The following is a 13396-nucleotide window of genomic DNA, read 5'->3' on the forward strand; positions in this document are numbered from 1 at the left end:
TAATCAACATCTGAATAGCTTTTTAAGTTATTATTCTGATATCAATATCTAAATAATAACATATTTCATTATTTACTTTTACTTATATTTATGTTACAATTTTGACATTACAATGGCAAAATATTATATTTTTTAGATTTTATGCCATACAAACTTAGTTATTAGTTTTTTTTGTTTCAACTCTTATATCAAACAAACCAATTACAAATTTTGACATTCAATCATTTTTTTAATGGTAAATTTTGTTATTCTTTTGCAATTTTTCTCAAACCGGGTTATGTTGAATGATTTTTAGGATATTAGAGAACTATTAAAACATTTTCTAAAGAAAAGGCACAAATGTTTAACTTGCAATAATAAAACTGAGCGTTTGATCATAATTCAGCTGAATAGAACAAAAATTTTCGGAGAGGTTTTTCTCAAAAATATTATTTTGCTAACTTAAACATAAGAACAAGAAGGATTATATTTACAGACAAAAAAAAGCTTATATTTGCAAATTAGAGGGCCGTGTTGTTCAGGCTTTTAAAACTCCCGGAATTCTAGAATTATATTTTTGAATTCTCGAGAATTTTCGAAATTGGACAATTTTATTTCAAAACTAGTGTGAGATCGTCTCGAAACTTAATTTATGTGTAACATTATGGTGCATTTGATGATCATATATTTTTTAAATTTTGGAAACATGTTCGACATTGCCAATTTGTAGGTTGAAACTAGGGGCCTTCCTTAGCCGAATGGTTAGAGTCCACGGCTACAAAGCAAAGCCATGCTGAAGGTGTCTGGGTTCGATTTCCGGTCGGTCCAGGATCTTTTCGTAATGGAAGTTTCCTTTACTTCCCTGGTCATAGAGTATCATCGTACCTGCCACACGATATACGAATGCGAAAATGGCAACTTTGACATAGAAAGCTCTCAGTTAATAACTGTGGAAGTGCTCATAAGAACACTAAGCTGAGAAGCAGGCTTTGTCCCAGTGAGGACGTTAATGCCAAGAAGAAGAAGATGTTGAAACTAGAGCATGTTAGATTGAAAACATGTATACTACCAAAAAATTAAACATAACATATACTTTGCAATTGAATTAAATGGACAAATTGATGTGAAGTTTTGCGAAAAAGTTACACGTCTTCTCGGTGAGAATCGAACTCACGACTCCCTGATCTCTAGTTAGGGTATTTATCAAGCAACGGACTCATGTTCCGTAACCGGTCATTTGAGAACGTCGCGACCTCACTATGCGAAAAAGGACCACGTGATTATTGAGCTGAAATCGAATTCAGGTTAACTTCTGCGTCCATGAGTCCTCTCGTGGCGTAGGAATAACGCGCCCTAACTAGAGATCAGGGAGTCGTGAGTTCGATGCTCACCGAGAAGACGTGTAACTTTTTCGCAAAACTTCACATCAATTTGTCCATTTAATCTAATTGCAAAGTATATGTAATGTTTAGTTTTTCGGTAGTTGTCAAACTTCCACTCGGCTGGTTAGCCGTAAAACCACGAATCATAATTAATTAAAAACAAGTAGGGTGCTGTGCTACTTGGGCACTTCCCAGATTCACTTTGGCATGGGGGGGTTTTTCTCGACCGAATTGTCTGAATTTGTGCAACAAGAAGCACTTCAATACGACACAAATTGTGTCAAAATGTAAGCTCAGTAGCTTTCAAAAAATCCCACTGCCGAAGTGAATCAAAAGTGCCAAGAATAGGTTCCGGCTCCCTATGTATATATTAATTTAAAAAAAAAAAGATTTAAATACATTTTCTGCAATGGAAAAGTTTTTCATTTATTCGTTTGAGATTTTTGACGAATTTTCCGGGCTCTGGAAAATCCCAGGCTAGTGCAAACAGCTAGGGCAACCATATATCCAACTTTTCCAACTAAATACCCTCCACGCAAACGAAATGTGGAGGCACGCAGACATCTATGAGACAGATAAGATGGGCCATTTATCGTACCAGTAATTATGTAGGTACAATCTTCAGCAATCTTCAGCTTTTTCAGCTCTCCTTCAAAAAGAACACAAGTTATCAGAATTATTTCTACATACTGCATATTAGACCTGTTCACTTTTTCTAACGTACCCCTGCCACATAAAATTCCGAACTTATTTATCAAAATAAGTTTTTAAAAATGAGCCTGTTTGGTAAAGTTTTAGAGGTGTATCAAATCGATGTTGTGTTTTTTTTTTACCTTTCAATTGAAATGCTTACCTAAAACTTAATAATATCTTTGAAAATTATTCGAATTTACCACTAGCAAACTGGAAAAATATAATGCTTTTTCGGGATTTTTTGAATAATTGCGGTCAAAAAACAGCGGTCTTCGGCAAAGTGGTAGACTATTATGTTAGCAAAAGGCTAGTGGTATTTTCGAATACGTTACAAATATGTTAGGGTTTCATGACGGCATGCCAGTAGAACGGGCCAAAAAAACACAAAATCGATTTGATGCACCTCTAAAACTTTACCGAATTGGCTCATTTTTGGACAGATAACTTAATTCGATAAATAAGTTGAGAATTGGATGTGGCACAGAGAGTCGAAATGCTTTTTTCAAAAAGTATAGAGGTCTAGTGGATATATATGCATATTCATAATAACTTTAACTGAGTTGAATGAAATTTGGAGCAAATTTGATAATGAAACCAAACAAACAAAATCAGGTCAGTACTGTAATTACTCCAGGTTTTATTTCCAAAAGTCGTTTGACGGAGAACTTCGAATCTCTTCAACGTTAGCAATGCCGCAATGCATTTTTTTTCAGGAATGCATCGTTAAAATCCTTGTCAGAAATGTATTCACACAAGGAATTTCTTCATGATTTTCGATAACTTGATTTGCTTGCTTCTCTCTGCAGCTCCATGCAATTTTTTCTTGAAACTTTCAAAAGTTTCTTCACAAAAAAAAAACATAAGTACTTGAAGTGATTTAATTTCATTCAAGAATTTTGTATTACACAAGTTTTTGCAAGGGATCTGGAGAAATTCTTGGACGAATTCCTTAAGAAAATCTTGGGTGAATTTAAAAAGTATTCTTGGGATAAATCATGTAGAAATCTATAGATTAAATTTTGTATGAATTCTTCCAAATAATACTTAAGATAAGTGATGCGAAATTTAGTGTTACTATTTTAAAGAAGATTCTATAAAAAGTCCATGGGTACTCAGACAATCAGAATGTATTTATAACGATATCACCCTTTGCGTTATGCGCTGCTTATATGTGCAAAGTTTCACGTATAAGATGTCGCGAAAAGGCCTAATACTTACAAAACTGGAGGCGATATACGTGCATACTCTGTATAATGAAAAATGGCATGCAATGCGAGTGCGTAGATGTTATTACGAACTAATCTGTACCCTTATGCGAATTTATGAATTTATGATAAAAAAGATGATTTGACAGCTGCTACGGATTGATCCGACTTACTCTGTACGAGTAAACGGTATGAAACAAAATGTACATATGAACTCATAAAATATCATATTATGCGAGGAAACTCATCGATATAACAATTCCGTCCACCATGTTGTGCGAGTGTTATGCAATTTGTATAATTAAACGACTTTGTCTGTAAACGGTTATGCGACTTCTGGTTGTCTGGGTAAAATCTTAAATATATTTTTATATGAAATATGATGATTTGAATGAAATAAAAAAATGGTTCAGTTGCCGGTGTTAATTTTAAAATGATCGTAAAAGGTATCCCACGAAGAATCTCTGTATGAAATAATAAAAAGAAAGAGTAGGGGAAAAGCACCAATTTTCAGCCTAGCACTAAGGAATCTTGGAGGATGTCCCAGGGAAATCGATGAATGATTCGCTGGATAAAATCTTAGAAGAGTTATGATCGACTTTCTTGAAAAAAATCTCAAAGAATTTTTGTAGGAATTCAGATGATTTCTGAAATAATCTTTGATGAAATTCAATTTCTGCAGTTCTTCTTGGGAAAATTCAGGTTGAATACTTAGTGGAATTCCCTAGAATCGTGAAGAAATTCCTTTGGAAAGAATCACTAAATGAATTCTTTCAGAAATTTCCAGAATAATATCTGAACATTTGCGCAAATGCCTGAATAAATTTATGATGTAGTTCCTAGAGAAAATCATGGAAAAAACACATACAGTAATACTTGTCGTTAAGTCACGAGGCTCTCAAAAACAAAAGTCTTAGATCTTAGACAAATGTCTGCTCTGCTGCTATTAAATTTCGTTTTGTTTTCTTGGTTCCTGTTTGGTCTCTTTTCAACCACTGTTTGATTTCTTTCAAGTCTCTTTTTGATATCTTTTTTTCTGGCAAGAGGTCTCTAATATCCTTCACTCACTACACTGAGTCGCTTCCAGCGCTGTAAGCGAAAAGGTTTCTTAGTCTAGTGGTAACGACTGTGACCAAAATCTGTCTTTGAAAAAAACTACTTTGAAGCTTTTTAAGCCCCTTTTCATTCTATACAAAGCCAGTCTTCTAACAAGGGAAGGTTACGATGGTGTTACAAGGGGTTTTCAACCGGACTATTTTTGTTAGATTCTACATGTCGAAATATGAAAAACCCCAAAGCCTTTCGGGTGATGGACTAGTGATTTAGCCAGGAGGGGTTCTGAAAGGGTCGATTCTGTACGAATATAATATTATTGAGTCAATTGAAAATTTGCCAAAAAGATATTTCTCAGTATTTATTGTGATGGTATTGAACAGAATTGACATTAATGTATGTTTATAATGTATTTTCATGCCATAGGCGTAACTAGCATGGAATATGGACACCCAAAACATTAGGTTTCATTAGAATAGTAAACCAAGAAGAAACCCATACCGATTGCGCCTATGGATGGAAAAAATACATCTTAAACATACATTATTGACGATTCTGTTCTCTACCATCATAATAAATACTGAAAAAATATTTATGGCAAATTTTCAATTAGTTACATAATATTATATACGTACAAAATTGCACCTTTTAGAACCCCTCCTGGTTACACCACTGGCTCATCACCCGAAAGGCTCTAGGGTTTTTCATATTTCGACATGTAGAATCTTACAAAAATAGTCCGGTTGAAAACCCCGTGTAACACCATCGTGACCTTCCCTTGTTGATTTATGTTATTCTTTCCATTGAGCGAATCAGCTGAAAATATCGTTAGAACTTCAGGGTTCAAATTTTTTATTAACTCCACTGTGTACAAAATGTTTGCCAACGTTTGTCCTACCCATAGTTTCAAACGTGAACGCGCCTCTGCTTCTGATTACGCCCATGCCTACTTCTAGTAACATGTCTTATTATGATTTTGGTTTCTTATTTGAACAATTGCAATAAATGATTGATGCAATGATTAACACTGCAACAAATTCATTTACCAAAATTTGGCTTATCGGGTTAAACTATTTCACTGAATAAGATAAGGATACCGAGATTTATAGTTAACCGTATAGGCCTGAATGAAAAAAAAACTTTCACTTTTCAGCGAACACTTAACGGAATCCAACTACTTATTTTTTGTCAGTATACTCGTATACATATCTAGTTTCTAAAAGACGCCATAGGTTCTCGGGAATGTTCCTGTGGTCGGAGTTATTGTGGGTCAGGTCGGGTGAAAAGGGTTCTGTGCTTATGTTCTTATGTACCCCTTTAGGTAGGCAAATTTCAAGTCACAGATAATTACCGGCATCGGCTACAATGGTGCCACATAATGAATGATCATTTTCGGGTCCCGGGACGCCTCAAGTTTACGATACAGTGGCCAATTTGTATCTAAACACCTGTGCCAAGCTTATTGGTATACATTTTAGTGAACTATTATGTTTGATCTCTAGTTTTAGAGAATTCAAACGTTTTAGTATCCATTAAAACTAGGTATAGCCGCACACTGGGGCAGATCGCTGTTTTCGACGGCCAAAACCTCTAGTACTCTAGATATGCACCCTAGAGGTTTGGTGTCTTCGACAAAGTGTTTTGGAATAACTTGTACTATATTTTGACACATTTATATTTGATCTAGATAAGTGAAAACTGATCTAGATCAGTTTTATCTTTTGATAGGAGCGTCCTAGCAAAAAACTTTCTTCTGCAAAGTTACGAATACGATATACAGTTAACTCTCCCTTACTCGATATTCCGTACCTCGGTATCGAGTTAGAGAACCATAGAAAAAGTTGGTATTCATGGCTACCTCGATGTTCACTTGGATCCCAGTTACACTGATTTAGTGTTCTGTAACTCGATGGTCCCTTCAATATCGAGTAAGGGAGAGATGATTTAGTTAAAACAGTCAAAAAATCGATTATGACCATTTTTTCATAAAAATATTATCAAAACATTTTTTGTCATCAAGTATTAGAAGCTTAACTATAACAAAGTAAATTTACATCAGTCACTAGCAAAATTTTTATATTTAATTATATTTTTGGTAAAAACAGTCAAAAAATAGTGTTTTACAAAATCCAGGATAACTCATGAAGTGGCAGTTGGCGGCAGCTAATTTTTTGTATACGACTAGCCAAGAAAATAAGTTTCATTGTCGCGAAGAAAGAAAAGTGGGGCCACGTGGGGCTTTTTTGTTGTTGTGGTTTGAAAATTTGATGAAAATATGTTAAAAAATGCTTATATTTGTGAAACATTTCATGAATTTATATTTTTCAAATGTATTTCTGAAACATATTGCATGTTGACGAAGTGTTTTGAAGAAGTCATTCCAATAAACTTTTAAACGGAATTCAAGATAATTTGTCCCATATGTGTATCTACCTATCTATCTATCCTTTGATTTTTATTAGAGTAATAGTATTGTGTTCAATAAAAGCCATATTATACGATACCAGTTTGGTGATGACTTTTCAAATCACTTCGTCAACATGCAATATGTTTTAGAAATACATTTGAAAAATACAAATTCATTAAAAGTTTCTCAAATATAAGCATGTTTTAACATATTTTCATCATGTTTTCAAACCACCACAACAAAAAAGCCCCACGTGGCCCCACTTTTCTTTCTTCAGGACAATGAAACTTATGTTCTTGACTAGTCGTATACAAAAAATTAGCTGCCGCCATCTGCCGCTTCATGAGTTATCCTGGACTTTGTAAAACACTATTTTAGACTGTTTTTATCAAAAACATAATTAAATCTGAAAATAGTGCTAGTAAATAATGTAAATATACTTTGTTATAGTTGAGCTTCTAATACTTGATGACAAAATATTTTTTAACATTTTTTTTGTATGAAAAAAATGGTCAAAATCGATTTTTTGACTTTTTTTACTAATATGTCATATATTGTCCATCTAATCCAATTGCAAATTATATGTAATGTTTAGCTTTTCGGTAGTTGTTAAACTTCCACTCGGCTGGTTGGCCGTAAACCACGATTCATAATTAAAAACAAGTATGTATCGAGCAACGGACTCATGTTCCGTAACCGGTCGTTTGAGAACGTCGCGACACATTGGAAGCCCACACAATAGAAACCTCAGCCAGCGCAGTTGCTGGCTAGTGTAGTGTGCTATTCCTATATCTAAAAAACAATGCGCTCTCGGGCTAGGCATTGGATATATATAGAAAGCGTTGTGTTTGGATGGGCATCTAATTCTTCCGAAAGAGGTGCACTTTGCGAAAGAGGACCACGTGATTATTGAGCTGAAATCGAATTCAGGTTAACTTCTGCGTTCATGAGTCCTCTCATGGCGTAGTGGTTAACGCGCCCCAACTAGAGATCGGGGAGTCGTGAGTTCGATTCTCACTGAGAAGACGTGTAACTTTTTCGCAAATCTTCACATCAATTTGTCCATCTAATCCAATTGCAAATTATATGTAATGTTTAGCTTTTCGGTAGTTGTTAAACTTCCACTCGGCTGGTTGGCCGTAAACCACGATTCATAATTAAAAACAAGTATGTCATATATCGTAATCCACGTCAGTGATAGAGTGTAAGTGTCTTCCGAAGAAATGTCAAAAATGCCTCAATGAACAACTTTGCAGAAGAAAGTTTTTTGCTAGGACGCTCCTATCAAAAGATAAAACTGATCTAGATCAGTTTTCACTTATCTAGACCAAATCTGAATGTGCCAAAATATAGTACAAGTTATTCCAAAACACTTTGTCGAAGACACCAAACCTCTAGGGTGCATAACTAGAGTACTAGAGGTTTTGGCCGTCGAAAACAGCGATCTGCCCCATTGTGAGCCGGTTCTTAAAGGCATTAGGTCCGAGTGGCCACATCCGGTACATTCTAAATGGTTCAACTTCTCAGTTCAATATGATAAATGCAAATTAAAATGATTGTCATTACAAATAAATAAAGATAACTTGGCATGTCCCATAAAACAGCCCTTTTTTAGCCGACTTGACCCAGTGACCTATCAGGATAACTCCAGTCACAGAAATATTCCCGAGTTCCTCTGGCCACTTGTAGAAACTAGATATGTGTACCAGTAAGCTGACTTAAAATTATTTAAATCCGTTAAGTATTCGCTGAGCGGTGCGGGTTTTAGCATTTTTGCTTCTAGAAAAATATAGAAAAATATAGAAAAATCGAGTTACTGTAATCCGGGGTATCATTGATCAGCGGGGTAACATTGATCGGAATGACTAATCTCGAAAAAAGTTCGTAGCATCTCCGAAACGATTCCGTCGTCAAAAATTTCATAAGTGTGTTGAATCAGGCATTATTAACGAATTACCACTAAAAATGTAGAATTTCCATAGGAAATTCCCTACCTTTAGGCGTATTTCGAGGTGTTTTTAATTTTGAAATTACTCAAGGAGTAAATCATATGTAAACGTTTGGCGTTCATATTCGGCTTCAGGAGCAATGATTTCAATAATTAACAACATTTTCAACATTACCGATCGTTGTTTACATAGGTGATCAATGTTACCCCATATCAACTAAATCAAAAAATCACCAGATACATTTATTTAAAAATGCTTAAATCTTTTAAAAACCAAAATACAGTATATAGGCACGAGCTATGGGTGGAAGTACTTGTTTTAAAATTATAAAACTTGTAACATTTACCTTTTACAATCCAACATTCAAGAAATATCCCAAAAACTGATCAATGTTACCCCGGATTACAATACTTATAAGTGGGGTCAAGTAAACTCAAAATTTAGATATTTTCATCCGTGTAAGATTATAAACCATAGCATCTTCCTACTTCCTAACCATAAACTAAAAGTTATTTCTCTATTTATGGCCAATATAACAACTACACATTCAGAAAAAAAAAAAATAAAGGCAACAAATCTTAGTTTATGCGAATTATGCAATTAGTGACCGGAAAGCAATAATATCGATTACTTTGAAAAAATAACTAATCCTTCCTGCTATTCAACATTAACCGAGAGCAGTTGCGTTTTTCTGTCGCTGAATGTTTGTTTCCCTAATACCTACTTTATGGTGCGTGGTAACCGGTCCCCGTCTTCGTCGTCACTATAGTTCATTAGCTCTGTTGCATTACGCAAACTATCCACGTTTGGGGCGAAATGAGCGGTACTGAATAATCAAATACATACGAATGAAGGTACCCTAACGACAAGTTACGGATGGCTTTCTAGCTTTGCGACGACTTCAATTGTAATTAAAAATTCAAAAACTTTGTTTCATTAGCGCACCAATTATCAAATATGCGATTGTGGACTTTCATCTCAACGCTCACCAGCGATCAGATGGTTAGTTGAAGTCGGCCGAAGGTCGACTACTTGTCACTTGAAGCAGTTTGCTCCACTGTAGAACCCCAATAGGCAATCGCTGCTGTAGTCCGAAACTTCATCACGTCAGACCCCGCTTTGTGCTTGTTCGCATTTTCAGGGATTGGCTGAGAAGAGGTCGGAGTATCGCATACCGCGCATACTGATGTTTGTGCAAGTGCGAATGGATTTCATTGTCAACGATGTGTGGGCCGGTACCATGACCATTATAATATCATATCACCCTTTGAAAATCAATTTACTCGTGATATTTTAAGCAACTTCGGTTTGTTTTCTTTTTTTTGGTTTGGTCTAATTAAAAAATAGTGCCTGCTTTTTTTTCTGCCTGGTTTCAAGATCCAAATCTGTTTAAAACTCAATTGTTTGAACAATTTAATCAATGTTGTTTTTCGTTCGTTTTAATTAATATACGATTTGTAGGGTATTTAAAATGCAGAAGAAATACACTGTTTATGCTGTGATATGATATATTTTGTAACAGCCTACGATATAATAGAAAACTAGCAGGCCCATCTTTATTTTAGGAATTTATAATTCTACTTCTCAAAAATAGCTGTAAATAGTTCAAATAACGCTTTTTTGTGATTTTAAAATATGTTCGCTCCTATTTAGGGTTAAAAGTTTACAGAATTCTGTTGACAATTGTTTTTAAACTTACTACACAACTTTAACAAAAGTATGAGAAATACATACAATAAATATACTGTTTGTTCTGTAGTTTGATATTTATCGCGATAATTCATCGGCAAATTTCAACAAATTTAATATTTCTTCATCGTCCGTTTCCTGCCATTACGTCCCAACTAGTACAGACCCTGTTTTGCAGCGTTTTTTTATAGGCACTTCCACTATTATTTTCTTAGCGCTATGGTTGCCAATTGACCATGCTTTTATGCGTATAACGTGTGGCAAAGCCCGGAGATAGTAATTTAAAAAAATTTCCAACGTAAAAAGAGCTTCAACATGGTCTTGCTGAATAATTTTGGGTTTGGGTCTAATCGTTTTCCCGCACATCAAAATAAAAAGGTGGTGATTGTCTAATGCCCGAAAATTTATCAAAATAACAACATTTAAAATATCCACAACATTGACGATGTGTGTTTTGTTCGAAGAATGAAAATGTTTCGCAAATATTGAATAGTCAAGTGAATATTTCTTCAAAATTTTTCACAGTCATTTTTGGAAGAAGTTATGGCATTACAAAGGGATTATACCCAGGAGACCCAACTCCTCTCCCATACACAATTTTGTACTGCAAGATGCTCATGTGTTCGCAAAGTTTCAGAAACTCATCTAGAGCTCGATATGCAACTCAACTAGATTTTCAATCATCTTTTTTCAGACATTCACACTGGACGACCAGCCCACTGAAGTCTGTCAGTAGTTTAATTTAGTATAGCTTGTCTACACAACACAGCATCATTGAAATTCAAAAGCTTTTAAGTTTAATCGTGGATTCGTTAAGCCAATCTTCCGGAAATTGCAACAAAAGATTGGTTCTTGTAATTGGCAGTTCAATTGATGTGCTGATCTAAATGTGGCTATTCTAGGACATGTTACCTAGCTAGAGTCTATTGTTGGCCACAAGTATTTATCTGTGGAACCCCATCGATATGGGTGGGCATCAAACTTCAGGAAACTGTTTTAGGAGATTATTTCTAGCCTACAAGGGAAGCCATAAAAGTTGAATATAGATTCATAATTCCTTAACAGGTTCTGTTTGCCACACCTGTTCAGGCCACGGTTTGCCATAAGCAATTATCCTGGCTATAAATCTTCTGTTAATTATCGAAGAAGTTTATTCTGGTCTACAAGGTGTATCTGATGGGCTATGGTTGGTCTACGAATTCGATTTATGGTGTTATTAGAGAAAATACCGAGAAAATATCGAGTAATAGTAATAAAGAGAGTTCTTTAAATGGCTAACAATCAAAATCTCAGTGCTAATTGTTTGTTTATATCCAAACGATCATCATTTCAGTAAAAATTATATAGGTTATAGCGATAAATTTCAAGTTATCTACAAATTACTGCCGATTGGAAAATCGGCTCCGGTGTTTTAAGTACCACAAATCAAACAAAAGATCCAACAAAACATTCAAATATCTCGCATAAATCTAGAAGACCATAAGATTCTGTAGGTGATGAAATTTTGAAAATAGAGGTTAGTATACGATTCCAATTGATTTTGAAGCTTCGTCCTTATTGTGTTTAATATACAACTCTTTGTTTAGCTTAAAACTGAAATAAATATAAAATAAATTAATGAAAGATTGGGATAGTTAAATATTTATTAGTCATATAACGCGTGGTAGAAACAAGCTGCACATCCCAAATACTTCATAAAAACATAAATTATTGTGCTGAATTCGATAAACTTACATTATTTTTGCACAAAAATAAAAACAAAATTCTCATGGTCGGTTCATGTACAACACATAATATATTCCATTACTCAACTCTTTTTCAAAACATATTTTTTGCAATTCGGTTGCAAATCAATTAACTTTTCATTGAGAAGTTGCTCAACATAACGGCCTACTTTTCTTACCGAAACAAACAGTGCTGAAAAGTGCTACTTTTCAGCACTCTTTTCGGTGCTGAAAAGTAGCACTTTTCAGTAATGTTCGGTTGTAGGCGTCAACCGAATAACCCAGTCTCTTCATGTAATTTGTGCTTATTCTGCGCGGCGTGTGAATCGAGAGAACGACTTGCACTTCGGGTGACTCACCGACTCGTCTTGCCTTATATGCCGCACAGAATAAGCACAATTGCATCTGATTCTAGGGATATTCTACGACTTGCGTATGTGAGAATTATTGGATAGCGAGGTGACAATTCTCGACTCGATTGAAGTGACTTTCCATTTGGTTTCCAGGGCAAGTCGCTTCACTCGTGTCTATATCCGTTGTGCGATCTGGTTCCTACCCAGACTGGCGATTATGATGTGGGATCCGGATCGTCTTACCTGATATTTCCTCCAATAGGAAATATAGAACTGCATGATACCCGATGGGAGCGAGAAAATTTGTGTCATTCTCGGGTACTACTGTATCACAGCCTACGTGATTGAAAAATGCTGAATGCGTAGTTTCACGTATGGCTGTACGACCATGTGGGTTCTCGGCGAGCCTCGTTGGATAAATGTACAACTCGTGCTGAAAAAATCATCATTTTGCAACTTGTTGCATAAATAACTATTTGTCAATTTGTAACACACATGAAGTGTTTCGATCCTTCTAAAAAAGAACATAAGTTTTGAATAGTTTTTTCACAATGAATTTATTCAATTACAAGAAGATTGCTAATAATTTATGAATAATACAATAAAATGGTATTTGATTATTTACTATGCAATAAAAAACATCATAGTTTGCTAATGGTTCTGAAATATTCTAAATACAATTATTGCGATTTTTTTCTGCCACGCGAAGAATTGCAGATTTATATAAATAAATTGCAATTGTGAATTTTATGATGGGTGTAACTAATTTTGGTTATTCTTAAATCAGATTATAGAAAGGTTCATTTATATAATCTCCAGCTTTTTTGTGTTCTGCCGCTTGGTGTAGGATCCAACAGACGAACACCGACAAAAAACTGGTTCCAACTTCATGACACAATAATCGAGCTACAACGGTATACCCCCGAATGAGCTGCAAAGTACCCTGAACCCAATCCTTAAAA

General features: G+C 35.0%; 1 protein-coding gene across 10 annotated transcripts in view; it reads right to left on the minus strand.

Moving 5' to 3' along the window:
• Positions 1 to 13396, minus strand: part of LOC5568396 (rab11 family-interacting protein 4B) — a 362368-nt gene that overhangs the window by 184181 nt on the left and 164791 nt on the right. The window lies entirely within an intron of this gene.

Source organism: Aedes aegypti, chromosome 3 (genome assembly GCF_002204515.2).
Source record: "Aedes aegypti strain LVP_AGWG chromosome 3, AaegL5.0 Primary Assembly, whole genome shotgun sequence".
Taxonomy (NCBI): domain Eukaryota; kingdom Metazoa; phylum Arthropoda; class Insecta; order Diptera; family Culicidae; genus Aedes; species Aedes aegypti.